The following is a 14,616-nucleotide window of genomic DNA, read 5'->3' as shown; positions in this document are numbered from 1 at the left end:
ACTCCAGAAAGGCTGCAACATAAAAACCCCCACACCTTTAAAAATCTAGTCAAGAGGCACTGTGTGACTGAACTTCAGTTTGTGAATGCTGAAAGTGAGAAACCACTGCATTTAAAAACAAAAGTGTCTGCAGCTCCACAAAACACGCTAATACACCTGAGGAGTGTTAGATCTGTTTACATGGTACCTTTTATAGCCAGTTTCAAACTAAGGCACTTAATCTTCCTTTAGATAAGTGAAAAGAATTAATTACTATCAAATCCTAGACATATTTATGCATTTTGTCATAACAGCAATTTACATGTCTTCTCAAAGAAGAGAGAACTTGTAGAACTCTGAACATGAAAACACACTTGACTATATTGTCTGAAAGCTTAAAAGCTCACCTAATTCAAATTACTCCTTAATTTTATAGTAGCTTGTTAAAACCAAACAGCTTCTTTCTTTAGAGTAAATACATTTAAGGCTAGATCCTGTTCTTCCCTGCATCACAGCTACAGACATTGCCTTGCCTTCAGTACATTACAGGATCAGAGTATGTCAGAGGTTGGAAGGGACCTCTGGAGATTTTAAGAGTCCAACCCCTCTGTCAAATCAGGACCATAGAATCAGACACTAGAGACATCTCAATGCAAAACAGTATTAAGTTGAACCACTAGAAGATCAACAGGCACACACACACAAGATCATCAGCACCAGCTTCCATCCTGTAACATGCATTCTGCACAAAACAACCAGGAGCTAATTTGCAAAGGACTCTGAAACCACAGATTTTTCACAGATTTTCATTACCACTTAGGCTATTTTCCACTGCAAAGGTGAAAGGTATAATGGAGAGTCAGGTCAGTTACACTCTAAGCACTTTATAAAGTAAATTCAAACCAGGCTACCTTTAATTACACCCTAACTTGCAATTCCTCACTCTCTTCATCTGAGCAGGAGCAAAATTAAACAGGAAACGAAAACGGAAAGATGATCTCTATGTCTTATTAGACACAAAGCAGGCTTCAGTACAGTTGTCTTCACTTTCTAACCCAAAATTCAGCAGTGTTTTCATAATCTAAAGTCAAAAGAAAGCTCTTTTGAAGAAAGCTTTAAGCAAATCACTACCCTGCTGCACTTCGCTGCATGGGAAACCTGGAACGCTTGCAGTGCCTTTAATGCAGACCCAAGTGCATGTGTTTAGGTCTTTCTAAGAAGTCTCCTACAAAATGTCAAGTACTTGGAGATCACATGCAGGCCATGATAAAGTGACAAAAGAACAGTCTCATTTCAATGTATCAGCAGTGTCTCCTTTAGTTATACTCACCTGGTGCTTCGTGGCTTTTCTCATGACTGCTACAGAAATATTTTATGCCAGGACCAGATTTTTGTGTGTTGAATCACAGAATCACAGAACTTTAGAGGTTGGAAGGGACCTCCAAAGATCATCGAGTCCAACCTCCCTGCCAAGGCAGGATTACCCACAGTAGTTCACTCAGAAATGCATCCAGGTGGGTTTTGAAAGTCTCCAGAGAAGGAGACTCCACAGCCTCTCTGGGCAGCCTGTTCCAGTGCTCTGTCACCCTCGCTGTAAAGAAGTTTCTCCTCATGTTGCGGTGAAATCTTCTAGGTTCCAATTTGTAGCCATTGCTTCTTGTCTTACTGGGGCTGACCACTAAAAAGAGACTGGCTCAATCCACTTGGCACCCACCCCTCAGGTATTTGTACACATTCATCAGATCTTCTCTCAGTCTTCTTTTCTCCAGACTGAACAGCCCAAGGGCTCTCAGTCTCTCTTCCAAGGGGAGATGCTCAAGTCCCCCAGTTATCCTCATGGCTCTCCACTGGACTCTTTCCATCAGGTCCCTATCTCGAACTGGGGAGGCCAAAACTGGACATAGCATTCCATGTGTGGTGTCACGAGGGGAGAGTAGAGGGGGAGAAGAACCTCTCTAGACCTGCTGGCCACACTTTTCCTGATGCACCCCAGGATGACATTGGTTCTCTTGGCCACAAGGGGCCAAAAGAGTAATATCCTAGCAAGAACCTCTGAGTTCTACAACACAACTAGGCATATCCGACAGCAGCCACATTTCCAGTTACATAACAGAGTATGCAATTAAGAACTGGGCAGCATACTGACTGCATTCCAATTATAACCAAACCATCAGATTCAAGATTTCTGATAAAAATTAAAAAGATACTTTCATTAAAATATATTCTCCTTATCATGCACACCAACTGCTCTAACTTCTATTTATATAGTAAAAGAACAAGCATTGGTATGCATGCGAATTAAACTAAGAGAAGGGCTCAAACTGCTGCAATTTATTACCGCCATAATATTTTCTCCCAAGTATAATCCCACTGAGCTCAAAGACAGTCACACATTCACAAGACTTTAGTCAGTCAATTATGGGGAAGACTTCAGAGCATCTGAGTTGCACGCACAATATCACAGTCAAACAAAAGAGAATTACTCGCAGCCTGAGAATTTGACAAAGCAGCTGACTGAATGCATGAAGTAGTACTGACTAGAATTCTGAAAAAAATATTATCTGTAACAGGATAATAAGCTAAGGAGATCACTCTTGAATGAAGAATCAAAATCTGGGCTACTTCTTGAACTAGTGGTGCAGAGAATTTCCAGGTAATTTCTTTGATATAGTCAGTAACAATAAAAAGCCATGCAACAATGTCAATATATCAGCATGGTACAACTCTTCCACACCTTAAAAAACTGCCATCATCACCTTACATCTTTTCTGGCACTGTGAGAAAACAGCATAAGGGTCATGGAAAGCAAACTTCAGTTGCATTCTTACAGGTGGCTCCTCCAGATTAAAGCCGAAGAGCAGCTGAGTGGTTTCATGTAGAACTTTTCAGTGCCACTGCAGAACTGAACACTTCAGTTCCCACACCTCCAAAGCCAACATTTTTCAGCAGTATGCAATCACTTCTATTTAAAAACAAAATAAGACCTCGTGTTTACTGCTTATATAGCACGAACCAAAAGTCAGAAGAAATACAGGACAAGTGAGCTACGTGGGAAAGACAGAATTGAGCAACATCCTCTTGTTTTTTCTAAGATATGTAGCTACTGAAAATAACTCAATTGGAAAAAAATCCTGAAGGCTCAACTAAGCAGTTCTACATTCAAGCAAACTTAAAATGATATGCCAATCATATGGGCAAAAGTAAGAAGCTACAGTCAAAATCTGTCTTTTTTTTTGTATTATAACTCATTTTTCCAAATGCATTAAGAAAAGATAATCTTTAATGTGAACTTGCAGTCATTCAACCAAGATTCAGCAAATCCTAAGCCCACACACTTGATTTGTCATCTATTTGGCTGCTAAATCTGACTCCTAAAGAGTGATGTGTTGCCTTATTGTTATTTCTTTTAGGATTTTTTGTGGGATTGCACAGCAAAGGGAAGAGTATGTAGCCTATCTTACACAGGAAGGGGAGATTTTTATCCTTAGAAACAGGAGTTTCGCCCACATGATCACCTGGGACAAACTTGGCCAGTGCAAGCAGGCTAGAAGGTTATAGGAGCCTGGGAATGTTTAACATCAAGAAAGTAATTACAGCCCAGCAAGATCAGAAGGAATTACACAGGAAATGTGAACAGTAACCCTTTCATGCCAAAAAAATCATGAAGGAAAAAAAAAAAGAGAGAGCTCTCAGCTGCCAAACTATGAGGCTGTACAAACCAACTGCAAAATGCAGGAATGGAAAAAACACTACATATTACTAGGCTATAAATTCCCAACGATGTGATAAAGCTGTACTTCCAAGAAAAGAACAAAACCTCTGGCCTTTTTTTCTTGCAGCATAATTAGAGCCCAGAAGAAACATGAAAACATTTCAAACACCACGTTAGAATGCTCACTTGTCTCTTCTGAGTTCTTTTCTTTTCATTTTACGCTGACCAAACGGTCTCCTCCCTAGAAGGTGGTTAAACATCTTGTTCTTATTTAAGTCCTGGGAAGCTTCCTTCCAAAATAAATAGCAGATTATCCCAGCAAGAATGCTAACTCTCTCGGTTATCTCTTCCATAAAAATGAAGCTCCCAAATTCTGAAATAAAACCCACAGCTTAACAAAATGGGCTCAAGCCACCCTGTGTACTTGTTGGTGAAGCAATTTTGATTCTCTAGGGACATAAGGAGGGAATTTGAGTTATTTGACTGCAGTTCAACCTAGTTATAAAGCCTTCAAGTGCCACGTGGAGAAGTGAACAGTGCTCATACATGCACGCTCTTCACACAGACCTGGCAATCATTTAAATGAAGCAAGAGACATCTTTTAAAAAGCTCCCCACTAAGGAAAACTATGTTCCTTTGGATCTACCAAGAGCTCACACAGCAAATTGTTAGCACAAACCCCTGAACAGAGGAGAGGTGAGCAATGAAGCAAACATCAATGCTTTCATTAATTTGTTGATGAATTATAGCAAACAAGAATAAGCTCCCCTAAAATATCCATGCATATCTGACCTAAGCAAAAATGACACAGAAAGTACTTTTATGATAAAAAAGTCAACAAATGGCCACATTCACTTAAGTAACATGCTCCTTCCATTGTTCTTAAACTTACACATCAAAACAGTGTCATCACAATCTGCATTTGCAGCGCATCTTCACACCAGCACTTCAGCTTCACATCTTCCACCCTGTCACTCAGGTGACAAGGGTGTTTCCAGAAATGGCCCTTTAATCAAGGCAAAGATAAAAGATTTCTGGCCTTTAAAAAACAAATTAAGATTTTTTAAACCCCACAGATACTTGAAGCATTCTGCTCATTACAAAAGTGAAAAGAAAGAAACTTCTCCAGGATTCCACATACATCTAGCACCCACCTGCTCATGTAAAGGCTGGTAACGTGTAGTGGTGGCTCTTAAAATGCCTATTTTCCAAGTAGGGACAATCCCTGAACAGCAAAGCTTACTATTTACATATTCCAACTCTAAATAACATCTAGAAGTTGACCATTATTTTAGGCTTATCATCCCTGACAGAGTAGACCTTACTGAAGTTTTCCTGCCTTGAGAGGGGAATTCCATTTTTGAGACTCGTACAGAGAAAATGCTTTGCTCTAAACCATAAAGTGAGGAAAGCATCCCGCAGGTCACCAAGCTACCATCCTTCAGGCAAGCTCTCTCCATAATTAAGGTATCAATTATAATTTCACAGGCATATTTTATTTTATAAATAAACTCTGTTGCCACAATTTGAGCTGTGGGAAAGAACGCCTGCGTCAATGTACCAGCCCTTGCACACAGCAAGTTTTGAGCTGAATGCCAACTCTAAATATTGTAATTTCTATCTTAGCAGGGAAAAAAATAGGAGGAAGATTTCCCCCTCACTCCCCAATTCCCACAAGGCTTCTGAATCTTTTTATTCCTGTCACAGCACCTCCCTGACATCTGCTCTTCGCTGCTCTAGAGCCAAATACAACAAATTTAAGTCAATCTGTTGCTAAACACACCGAAAGTAAAAACTGCAGCCTCCATAAACTGGAATGAAAAGGCCATTTGAGTGGGAATGGGCAAAAGCTGATTCTGTAGTCTCTTCCTGCTGAACACTGTTTTTGAGGCTTTTATCACAGAGTTGTCTATTTCAGTTTGATAGAGACTGAAAGAAACTGTTTCTAAGAGATCCACTGTGCCAAGAGGAAAGCCTGGCAAAGCGACAAGCATGCTCATTTAATTGATATCCCCCCACTGCTATTTTATGACTTTGCATGTATTTGCTGGAAGCAAGCTGGATGACACTGAAGGCCAGTGTTAGCTCATCCCACTCTCCTTAAATATTCCATTGCTCTAGGTACAGAACAAACTTGTGTACTGATTTGGATTAAATTAGTGTAGGAACACCTAACATGAGCCCAGGCAACAAAAATCAAAGCTGAATCACAGAATCAACCAGGTTGGAAGAGACCTCCAAGCTCATCCAGTCCAACCTATCACTCAGCCCTATCCAATTGACTAGACCATGGCACTAAGTGCCTCATCCAGTCTTTGCTTCAACACCTCCAGGGACAGTGACTCCACCACCTCCCTGGGCGGCCCACTCCAATGCCAATCACTCTCTCTGAGAAGAACTTCCTCCTAACATCCAGCCTAGACCTCCCCTGGCACAACTTGAGACTGTGTTCCCTTGTTCTGTTGCTGGATGCCTGGCAGAAGAGACCAACCCCCACCTGGCTACAGCCTCCCTTCACGTAGTTGTAGACAGCAATGAGGTCTACTCTGAGTTTCTTCTTCTCCAGGCGGAATAACCCCAGCTCCCCCAGCCTCTCCTCATAGGGCTTATGAAGTGTCTTACTGGCAGCAAATCATAAAACCAACCACCCTATGTCATTTCTCTCCAAGTTGAGAAGGACCCTGATGTTACTCCTCAAAATTTCTTCCTCAGTGTTCCCACTTACAAGAAAAAGTCAGAGGATATTCCCAAAACAACTAGACACAGTACTCAGTGGGTATTTCACCTAGATTTATCCTAACACAGGGACAGACAGCAAACAAATTCATGAGCCTGTTTTGCTCACAAACAAACTAGGAACAAACTCAGATTTCTTTACTCTCACCGTCAATATATTTTTTAGTTGAGCTTTATTAAAAATCGTTATTTTAAAAAAACTGAAATGACAAAAAAGCTGAGGGATTATATTGTCTCAGGAACGAAGGCAGCCTGCAGGATAAAAGGTAACCCAAGGCTGTGTAAACACTATTGCACTGTAAATTATCCAATTTCCATTCAAACATTCCTAAATTACTTCTAGACTTGTTGCTAAGACAGTGAGCTGTGCTCCCCTATAAAATACACCCAGTTTGCCACTCTAACTTCACAGAATGTCCCCTTCCTCTTACAGCCAACAGAACAGAACCAACAACACAAAAGCTCTTGCTTTTCTCAGTGCACTCAGCATTCTGTGTACTTGTGTTATACTTCATATTTTCTACTTTTCAAAGCCTACACAATCTGACTTTTTCTTTATACAAGCAAATTCCCAACCCCTTAGACCACTTTTAGGCTTTTTTCCAAATCTCCTCTTCTACAGAGAAGGCATCCAGCACCACACACATTGGGATGGCACTGACTTTTTCCATAGCCTTTTATTTCTCATGCTATTCTCCGCCACACTTTGCTCACTCTGACTGCAAGTACAGACACAGGTATCAGAAATTAACAGCGCTCTCAGAATTAAGACTCACAACACACAGCCACCCTACTTTGAATACATGAAGACTTACCATTTCAGGCCAGGTAGTCTTTGCTTTTTTGTACTTCTGGACTTCCTTGTATCTCACCCATTAGCATCTGCAAGTCTTTCTCATATAAACATCAGGGTATTGTGCTAGAAAATAAATAAAATCATTGGTTTAAAACAAGCAAAAGTAACTGCCCTAACCTGCAGATATGTGGACCTTTCACCTTCAATGAAGTTCCAAGTATGCCTCAGCAGAACAAGTCTGTGATGTAATACAGCACATCTGCCCTCTGTAAAACTAAGGCTTCACTAGAGAACATAATGCATCTACCTATGGAAGGCAAGAACATTCTACATTCTGCTTATCCTGCATAGACAACAGAAAAATCTAAACCATGCCTGAATAAACTGACTAAAATATTGTGAATATGACACATTTATAGAATCATAGAATGGTTTAGGTTGGAAAGCACCTTAAAGATCATCTAGTTCCAGCCCTTTGGCCTTGGGCAGGGATACCTTCCACTAGACCAGGCTGCTAAAAGTCCCACATAACTTGGCACTGAACACCTCCAGGAAGAGGGCATCCACAGACTCCCAGGACAGAAAGCCTATAAATAATTTCTTCCTAAGAATTAGTCTAAATCTGTCTTCCTCAAGCTTAAAGCCGTTGCCCCTCCTCCTATCACTACAAACTCTTGTAAAACGTCCCTTCCTGGCTTTCTTGTAGGCCCTTTTCAGGTACTGGAAATCAACACTGACCCTGAAGGGGTGGAACACCCAGCCATAACAAGACTAAAGTTTCCAAGAAAAAGGTGCATTTGAAGGTCTGAATCACAATTGCTTATCATTATTTTCCCCTGGAAGCTAAAAAAAAAAAACCCAAGAGAATCCAAAGTCTAAGATATTTTTTTTTCTCAACCCTGAACAGTACTGCAAAGTTAGTTTAATATTGCCATGTAGGGAAAAACATGCCAGAGCGATTGACCCAACTTTCTGCTCTTTAACACTCTGCTAAAGAACAAACTATTTGTGAAAATAACAAAAACCAGCTGAAGGCATTTGGGTGGTCTCAGTTGCAGTCCTCTAATACAGACCAGTCCCTTCTGTCTAAATCCAATACCAATTTGTTTCCCTTCTTTCAGTAAAGCCTCAAAATGTGGCAATGACAGATGCGATAAACCCCACTGAAGATCTGTATTACTATTTCAGGACATTTTACTAATAGACTGATAAATTCAAAGTGCTTTCCACTCATAGAATACCAAGTTGGAAGGGACCTCAAGGATCATCTAGTCCAATCTTTATTCACCATACACAGAACACATCTATATACATAATGGAACTATGATCCTTTTGGATTCCCTAGAAGTATTTTGGAGTTCCCATTTTTCACCTATTACCAGCAGTGACTGATGCTGGACTGAATGCTAGTACTTCAAGTTTACTATCTTGGTTTCTAAAGCATAGATCTACCTCATTTCTTCATCACCTATTCAGCAACCTCACATAGGGAGGCTAAGCAGTCAAGGATAGCCATAAAAAAAAAAAAAAGTTCAGTTTTGTATCATTACAGTTTAAAATCAATGATACGCGGAAGACTGAAGTGTGAAACTATACAGATCAGGAACATCCTTGTTTTCCATGGTTCATCCAAAAGAACCCCAACCATATGAAAAAGTGGCAAAGAAGCATGAGTACAACAGAAATCACATCGGTCTAAGCTGCAAATTGTCACCATGCATCATTCTCAGAACACCATCCCTACAGAAAGGTCTTCAGAACAGACCAAAGAGTCCCTCGCAATTGTCCCTTACAACAGATGACTGAAGCACCTTTAGGGTTTGTTTTCTGCTTTGGGGTCAGGTAAAACCTTTGAACAGTTCCTACAGACATATCAATCTTCAGTTACTCATAACACAGGGCTTCATGCATTAGGCTGTACAGAAACACTTTGTTTTGCCAAACTTAAACAAACATCAAAAGTTCTCCATAAAATCAGAACCTAGAAGCCACTTAATAGCTCAAACCACTTACACTGATAGCTCCTAGTAAGCTTGTCAGAAGTGTTTTTTCCCTCCACAGCTACTATACCTATCAGATAGATTTTCCAAGCTGCCTTTCTGTCTCTTTTGCACCTGCTGCTCCTGGCAAATACCCAAGCAAGTCACAAGAATACTCCCACCTCCCTGCCTCCTCAGTGCTGTGAACAAGGCATTTCAGTGGGGCTGGGATGGTCTGGGTCTAAAGTTTATCTCCACACATGACCGCTTCTTGGCATTTACCATGACAGTTATACCAAACCACAAATCTTGGTCTTAGACTTTTGGAAAAACACTAAAGGATTAAATCACAAAACAAAACTACAGCTCACAAACCGAGAAATTAATACTCTATAGCAGCCTCTAAAATAAAAAATCTCTCTTTAAAAAAATAACATGTTCATTACTCAATACTGCATCATTTCACTCCCTACACTGTTATCTACATGAAACCATTTGAGTAAATGCCTAAGCCGGTTTAACTCTACTGCATTGGTCTTCCAAGGAATGTAAAGCTGGTGACTTTCCATAAACAATACATGCCTTGCTAGGGATCATATGCATAAAGAAGAGTTCCCAGATTGATGATGCCTAGGTTGTACTGGAAATTCCAATTAAAGTTAAAAAAAAGGCTGTAAGAAGACACCAAGGATGCCAAGACCTAAAGAAACAAGAAACTGCCAGAAGAAGCAGCTTTTATCAGCAAACCTTGAAGATGTAAAACTGTTGTTCCTAAAGAGTGAACTTTAGTCATTAACACGTCATTGTTAATAAAATACAGCTCCTTGAGCTGAGAAGCCCCTTGCCTACAACACCACCCTTCTCAGAGCCATGTGCTATTGACCTCGTAGACACTGATGTTTTAACTGAAGAAGCTGTAAGTCAGTCGAGCAGAATAACAATAAATACACAAAGGAAGGAGCAGTATATGAATTTGTATAAATATATGAAACTTTGTAATTAGGTTGAAGCTAGCTTTGTGGAATGCCACCTAGCTCCTAGCATCGAGCAAACTCCAGATAAATAAAACCTCTCTGCTCTGTACATTGACTGCTGCACACTGGGTAAATGACCCCACTCTGGGGATAACTCAGAATGACAGGAGTTGGAAAGGATCTCTGGAGATCATCTAGCCCAACCTTGTTGCCAGACCAGGTTCACTTACAGCAAGTTGCACAGGACAATATAATCTAATGAAAAAAAACCAAGCCCTGATGATTCTGTTTAATAAAAAGCTTAAGCAGAAATGAAGTGACCAACAATGCATAACAACTCTGAAAGCTGCATCAAGCTACACATTATATTACATTTCCATTTGTGCAACAGTTGAGAGTATCCTGACAGCTGCATACTAAGCCTGTTCTGGCACCAGGATACTGTCTAGCCTCCCTTCAAACAAGGCTTTCAGTACTGCATGCCCCTCAGAAAGATGTAAGAAAGGTTCTATGACAAAAAGAATAGTTCACAGTTTAGCTGAAGTAAAGACTGAAGTGACAAACCAAAAATAGTCTCTCTTTAATTCATGCACTTTCCCATCCTTGTTTAATGCACATTACAGTTGTACCACATTTAGGTTTATGGTGTTTTGATTACATTTTTATATTAATTAGAAAGAATTATCAGATGAAGATGTATTGCTGCACAAGCCATGATAACATTTCCTACAACATTTAATTACACTATAAATACTCATGGAATCAGTCCTTAAAAAAAAACCACAAACTTGACTACTATTTCTATTAGGCCTAATCATCTTAAAGACCAAGCAATATCTGCAAATATAGCACTGTAGTAAGTAAAAGCCACACTTAATTAGCAAATATCACATGAAGAATAGGATGGTCTTTAGCCAGTTGCTCTGTTTGCCTGAAAGGTAACAAGATCAATAGCAACACAGAGCAAATAAGACAAGCAAAAAAAAAAAACCCTGGCATAGAATCAAAAAATCAAAGCATTTTCACAACTTCATTTTCAAATTTAAAAACTTAAAACATTAAGAATCTGTACCACATGCAATTTTTTTCATCATTAGACTGTGAAGAACTTTGCATTTCCTACAACTTAGATAACAACATCATGCAAACACACTGCATTAAAACTTTCCGCCCACTTTAATTCCTATTTCAAGGAAAATGAAATTAAAAACCAAAACCAAAACAAAAAGTCCCCATATGTCAGGAAATGTATGTAGCAAAGGACAGAAAATTAAGCAAAATCAGAGGCATGCATTTTAGAAAGTGATAAATAAAAATGAAGTCTACAAAAACATGTTTATCCAGGGTACAAAGGTATCTCCTCTGCGGCTTACCATACATTAACAGTACTTCAGATGTGAAATAGCAATTGCATCTGAATAAATATTGTTAAAATAACTGATAAAGACCACACATTCTGGATTTTACCATGTACTTTTAAAACTCTTCAAGTTGCAATAATGAGAACTGCAGTAATATCTACAGGCAACCTCAGAACAAAGTTGTACTCAAACCCTTTGACCATTTCACTTTGATCTGACACCTACCAGTTAGGTGAAAACAAATACATAAAACCATCATCAGTTTCAGAGAGACATTTAAAACACCAAATCTCTTCCACAAGTAGCATATTACCTCTGCACACAGCAATCCCCCAGAAGTTCCATGCCTCAGATGAAGCACACTCCTTGTGTTTAATGCAGCACAGTCGTTGAACCTGTACATCAAAAACATGTATGGCAATCATTACATGCATCTAAATTTCCATGTCAGAAATACCTCATCATATGCTGTCACTGTCACTGCTAGTTCTGATGGTCTCATAAATGAGATGTAAACGATATCCATGAAACTAATATTTGCTTTATGGATGCTTTGAAAAACATTTTAATTACAAAATTTTAGTTAGCTCACAATCCACTACTTTAATAGGCTGCCCAAAAGTTTAAAAACATTTGAACCATACTATAGTGCTAGTTTTTCTTTTGATCCTAGAGTTACCCAGTATTTATTCAACTCTAAATTTAAACAGCATAACAGATCACCACAAAAATTCCTTTAAATACACACAACTGCCATAAGCTCATTTCCTTCTTTTTCCTTCGATTTTTGACCAGAAAAAATATTCAAAACCCTATTCTTCTAGCTGCTGAAGCAGGAAAAAAAATCACACATTCATCCCTGAACTATGTACTTTGCCTAAAAATAACTTTATAAAAAGTTTAATTTAAATCATTACTAAAAATAACTATGTCCAATAAGATTAAACAAAATTAGAAGCAGTGCAGTATTTTAGTTGCAGAATGGCCCTGGGGAAAAAGATCTACCCATAGAAACTGCTGCAATCCAAGGGAGCTGTGCATTTACCTTATGTTATTCTCCTCTTTCCTTATTAAGGAATAATAATGTTAAAGACTATTTTAATGGTGCAAGTTTCAGTAAATCAGTGCAAGTAAATTCAAGACAACAATTTCTAAACTAAGCCAGCCAAACTATACAGCATTTAAAGGTTAGACTGTAGACTGAGGCTTCAACAGATGCATTAAAAAGCATGCGTTGTAGAGTTAAGTGCTGCACAGTTAACATGGAGTAAAGGGAACTGAGCACAAGGCAGCATGACGTGAAGGGCAAAAGACAACCAATAAAAGGTAAGATGTACCACAGCTATTCTAATTCAGGCATAGGTAATTTAATAAAGCATGATTTGGGGGCGAAAGAAATTGAAAGAAGCCTATCTCTGATATTGTTTGTCATGTGTCACACTGCAGACATGACTAAAGTCTTCTCAAAACTCTGCTTTCAAACACTTCGCTCCTGATTCTGCCAAGGCCAGCCGCATCAGATCATCGAGAATCTGCGATACGTTGTCAGCGGCGCAAAATGCTCTAATGGGTTCACAAGCCGGCAGGCTCCCGCGCCACTTAGGCACGAACATTACACTCCGGTACCGCGGAGAGAATAAATGAACACCCTTCGGCTCGCAGGTTCCTTCCAGAACCTAAGGAGCCCAAGAGGACTGTGCATAATATTTGTACTTTTATGGAAGCAGCAGCAAGGTTTATGAAACAACGCTGTGGTCCACACAGAGCTCTGACTCATGCTGGCAGGGGCATTTCACACCAGCCAAGTGCTTCAGCGTCTCCACAAACCCTGCGGGCTGCCACCCCTCACATATGCAACGTTTTATGGCCACGTGTACTGAAAAAGTGTAGTGCACTGTGCAACTTCTGTGACCTGCAGCAATACGCAGCCTTTCCGCAGATCTTTATTACAACATTCGATAGTTCCCGTCACAGCCGCTCGCTCCTGCTGCGTTTGCAGAGGGCTGGCACCACGCGAAGCCGGGGTCTCGGGTGGCTGTGTCAGCAGGGGGCTCGCACAGCGTCGGGCCGCCGCCACAACGGCCCCCAAGGCCCGGTGCCACAGACGCTCAGCAGGCCGCGCCCCGCCGCTCCCAGGCTCCGGCGGCGGGGAGGGAATGGGACTTGCATGCAACTGGCCGGCCAGCGAGCGGGCTGCCGGCCAGCCCCGCTGCAGGGACCAAGGCTTCCCTCCGCCGGCCGTTAAGCGCGGCTGAACCGCGGGGCTGAAGAGCATTCTTCTCGTGACTGGGTGAATCAGGGGCCTCTGCGGCGCGGATCCCTAGCCACAGGGCCCTACAAAGGTCCCCTCGGCATCGCCAGGGATGGAGCCCGCTTCCTCCCGACGCTGCCGCCAGGAGCCGCCGCCCTACTGCCCCCTTTTTACCGGCCGCTAGCGGGGCAGCCTCCCCAACCCGGCTCCGCCACCCGGAGGGAGGGAAGGAGCGAGATCAGCCGCGCCCGCCCCGGGCCGCAGCCCCCACGCCGCGGGGGGAAGGGAACTTACGAACGCGCCCCTCTGCGTGCTCGCGTCACGCCTCCGCCACGTCACGGCGACGGCGCCGCCGCCGCGTGGCGTCACACCCGCGGAGGCAGTGTGCGTGGGGCGGCTTGATCCGCGCCGTCCGCGGCGCAGGCGCAGAGCTGCTGGCCGGGGTGCCGGCGGTGGGGTTGCTGTTGCTGTGGTGGGTTGCCGGGTGTGGGGCGGGAAAAGCTGCTGCCGTTGCTGCCCTTGGGCATCAGATCCTCTGCCCCTGGCACGCAGGGTTACGTGGCTGAGTCTCCACAGACCGCTGTGCTTTAGTGAGGTCTCCTTCCCTGCCCAACTAGCCTGTGGTGTGGGGGTAGATGGGCTCCTACCCCGTCCTGACACAGAGCGCAACTGTAGAGCAGGTTCAGGGAGGCAAACTAGAAATAAGAGGCTCTGAAAAGTACAGGAATTGTTCTGGGCAATGGCCGTAAGGGACCTGCAAGCATCAAAGCCAAGCGCAGTTGGGCGAACATGAAGCAGGTCCAGAGAGCAGCAGCGGTGCTGATGAAG

At 41.9% G+C, this 14,616-nt stretch overlaps 1 protein-coding gene across 3 annotated transcripts in view; it reads right to left on the bottom strand.

Moving 5' to 3' along the window:
• The window catches only part of ZNF438 (zinc finger protein 438), a 46,189-nt gene extending 32,034 nt beyond the window's left edge, over positions 1-14,155 (bottom strand). For 2 of the 3 annotated variants that reach the window (XM_064162638.1, XM_064162640.1), the window contains exons 1-3: positions 14,083-14,155; positions 11,851-11,932; positions 7,243-7,346 (exon numbers count right to left, since the gene is read on the bottom strand). The gene's annotated coding sequence lies outside the window, so the exon portion shown is untranslated. Of the gene's footprint in view, positions 1-7,242; positions 7,347-11,850; positions 11,933-13,449; positions 14,055-14,082 lie in introns of those variants that run through there. The other variant, XM_064162639.1, reaches the window with a different exon arrangement.
• Positions 14,156-14,616: the final 461 nt, after the last annotated feature.

The sequence above is a fragment of the Pogoniulus pusillus genome, chromosome 23, assembly GCF_015220805.1.
Source record: "Pogoniulus pusillus isolate bPogPus1 chromosome 23, bPogPus1.pri, whole genome shotgun sequence".
NCBI lineage: Eukaryota > Metazoa > Chordata > Aves > Piciformes > Lybiidae > Pogoniulus > Pogoniulus pusillus.
The sequence above is the reverse complement of the archived record's forward strand: the minus strand, read 5'-3'. Positions and strand labels throughout refer to the sequence as shown.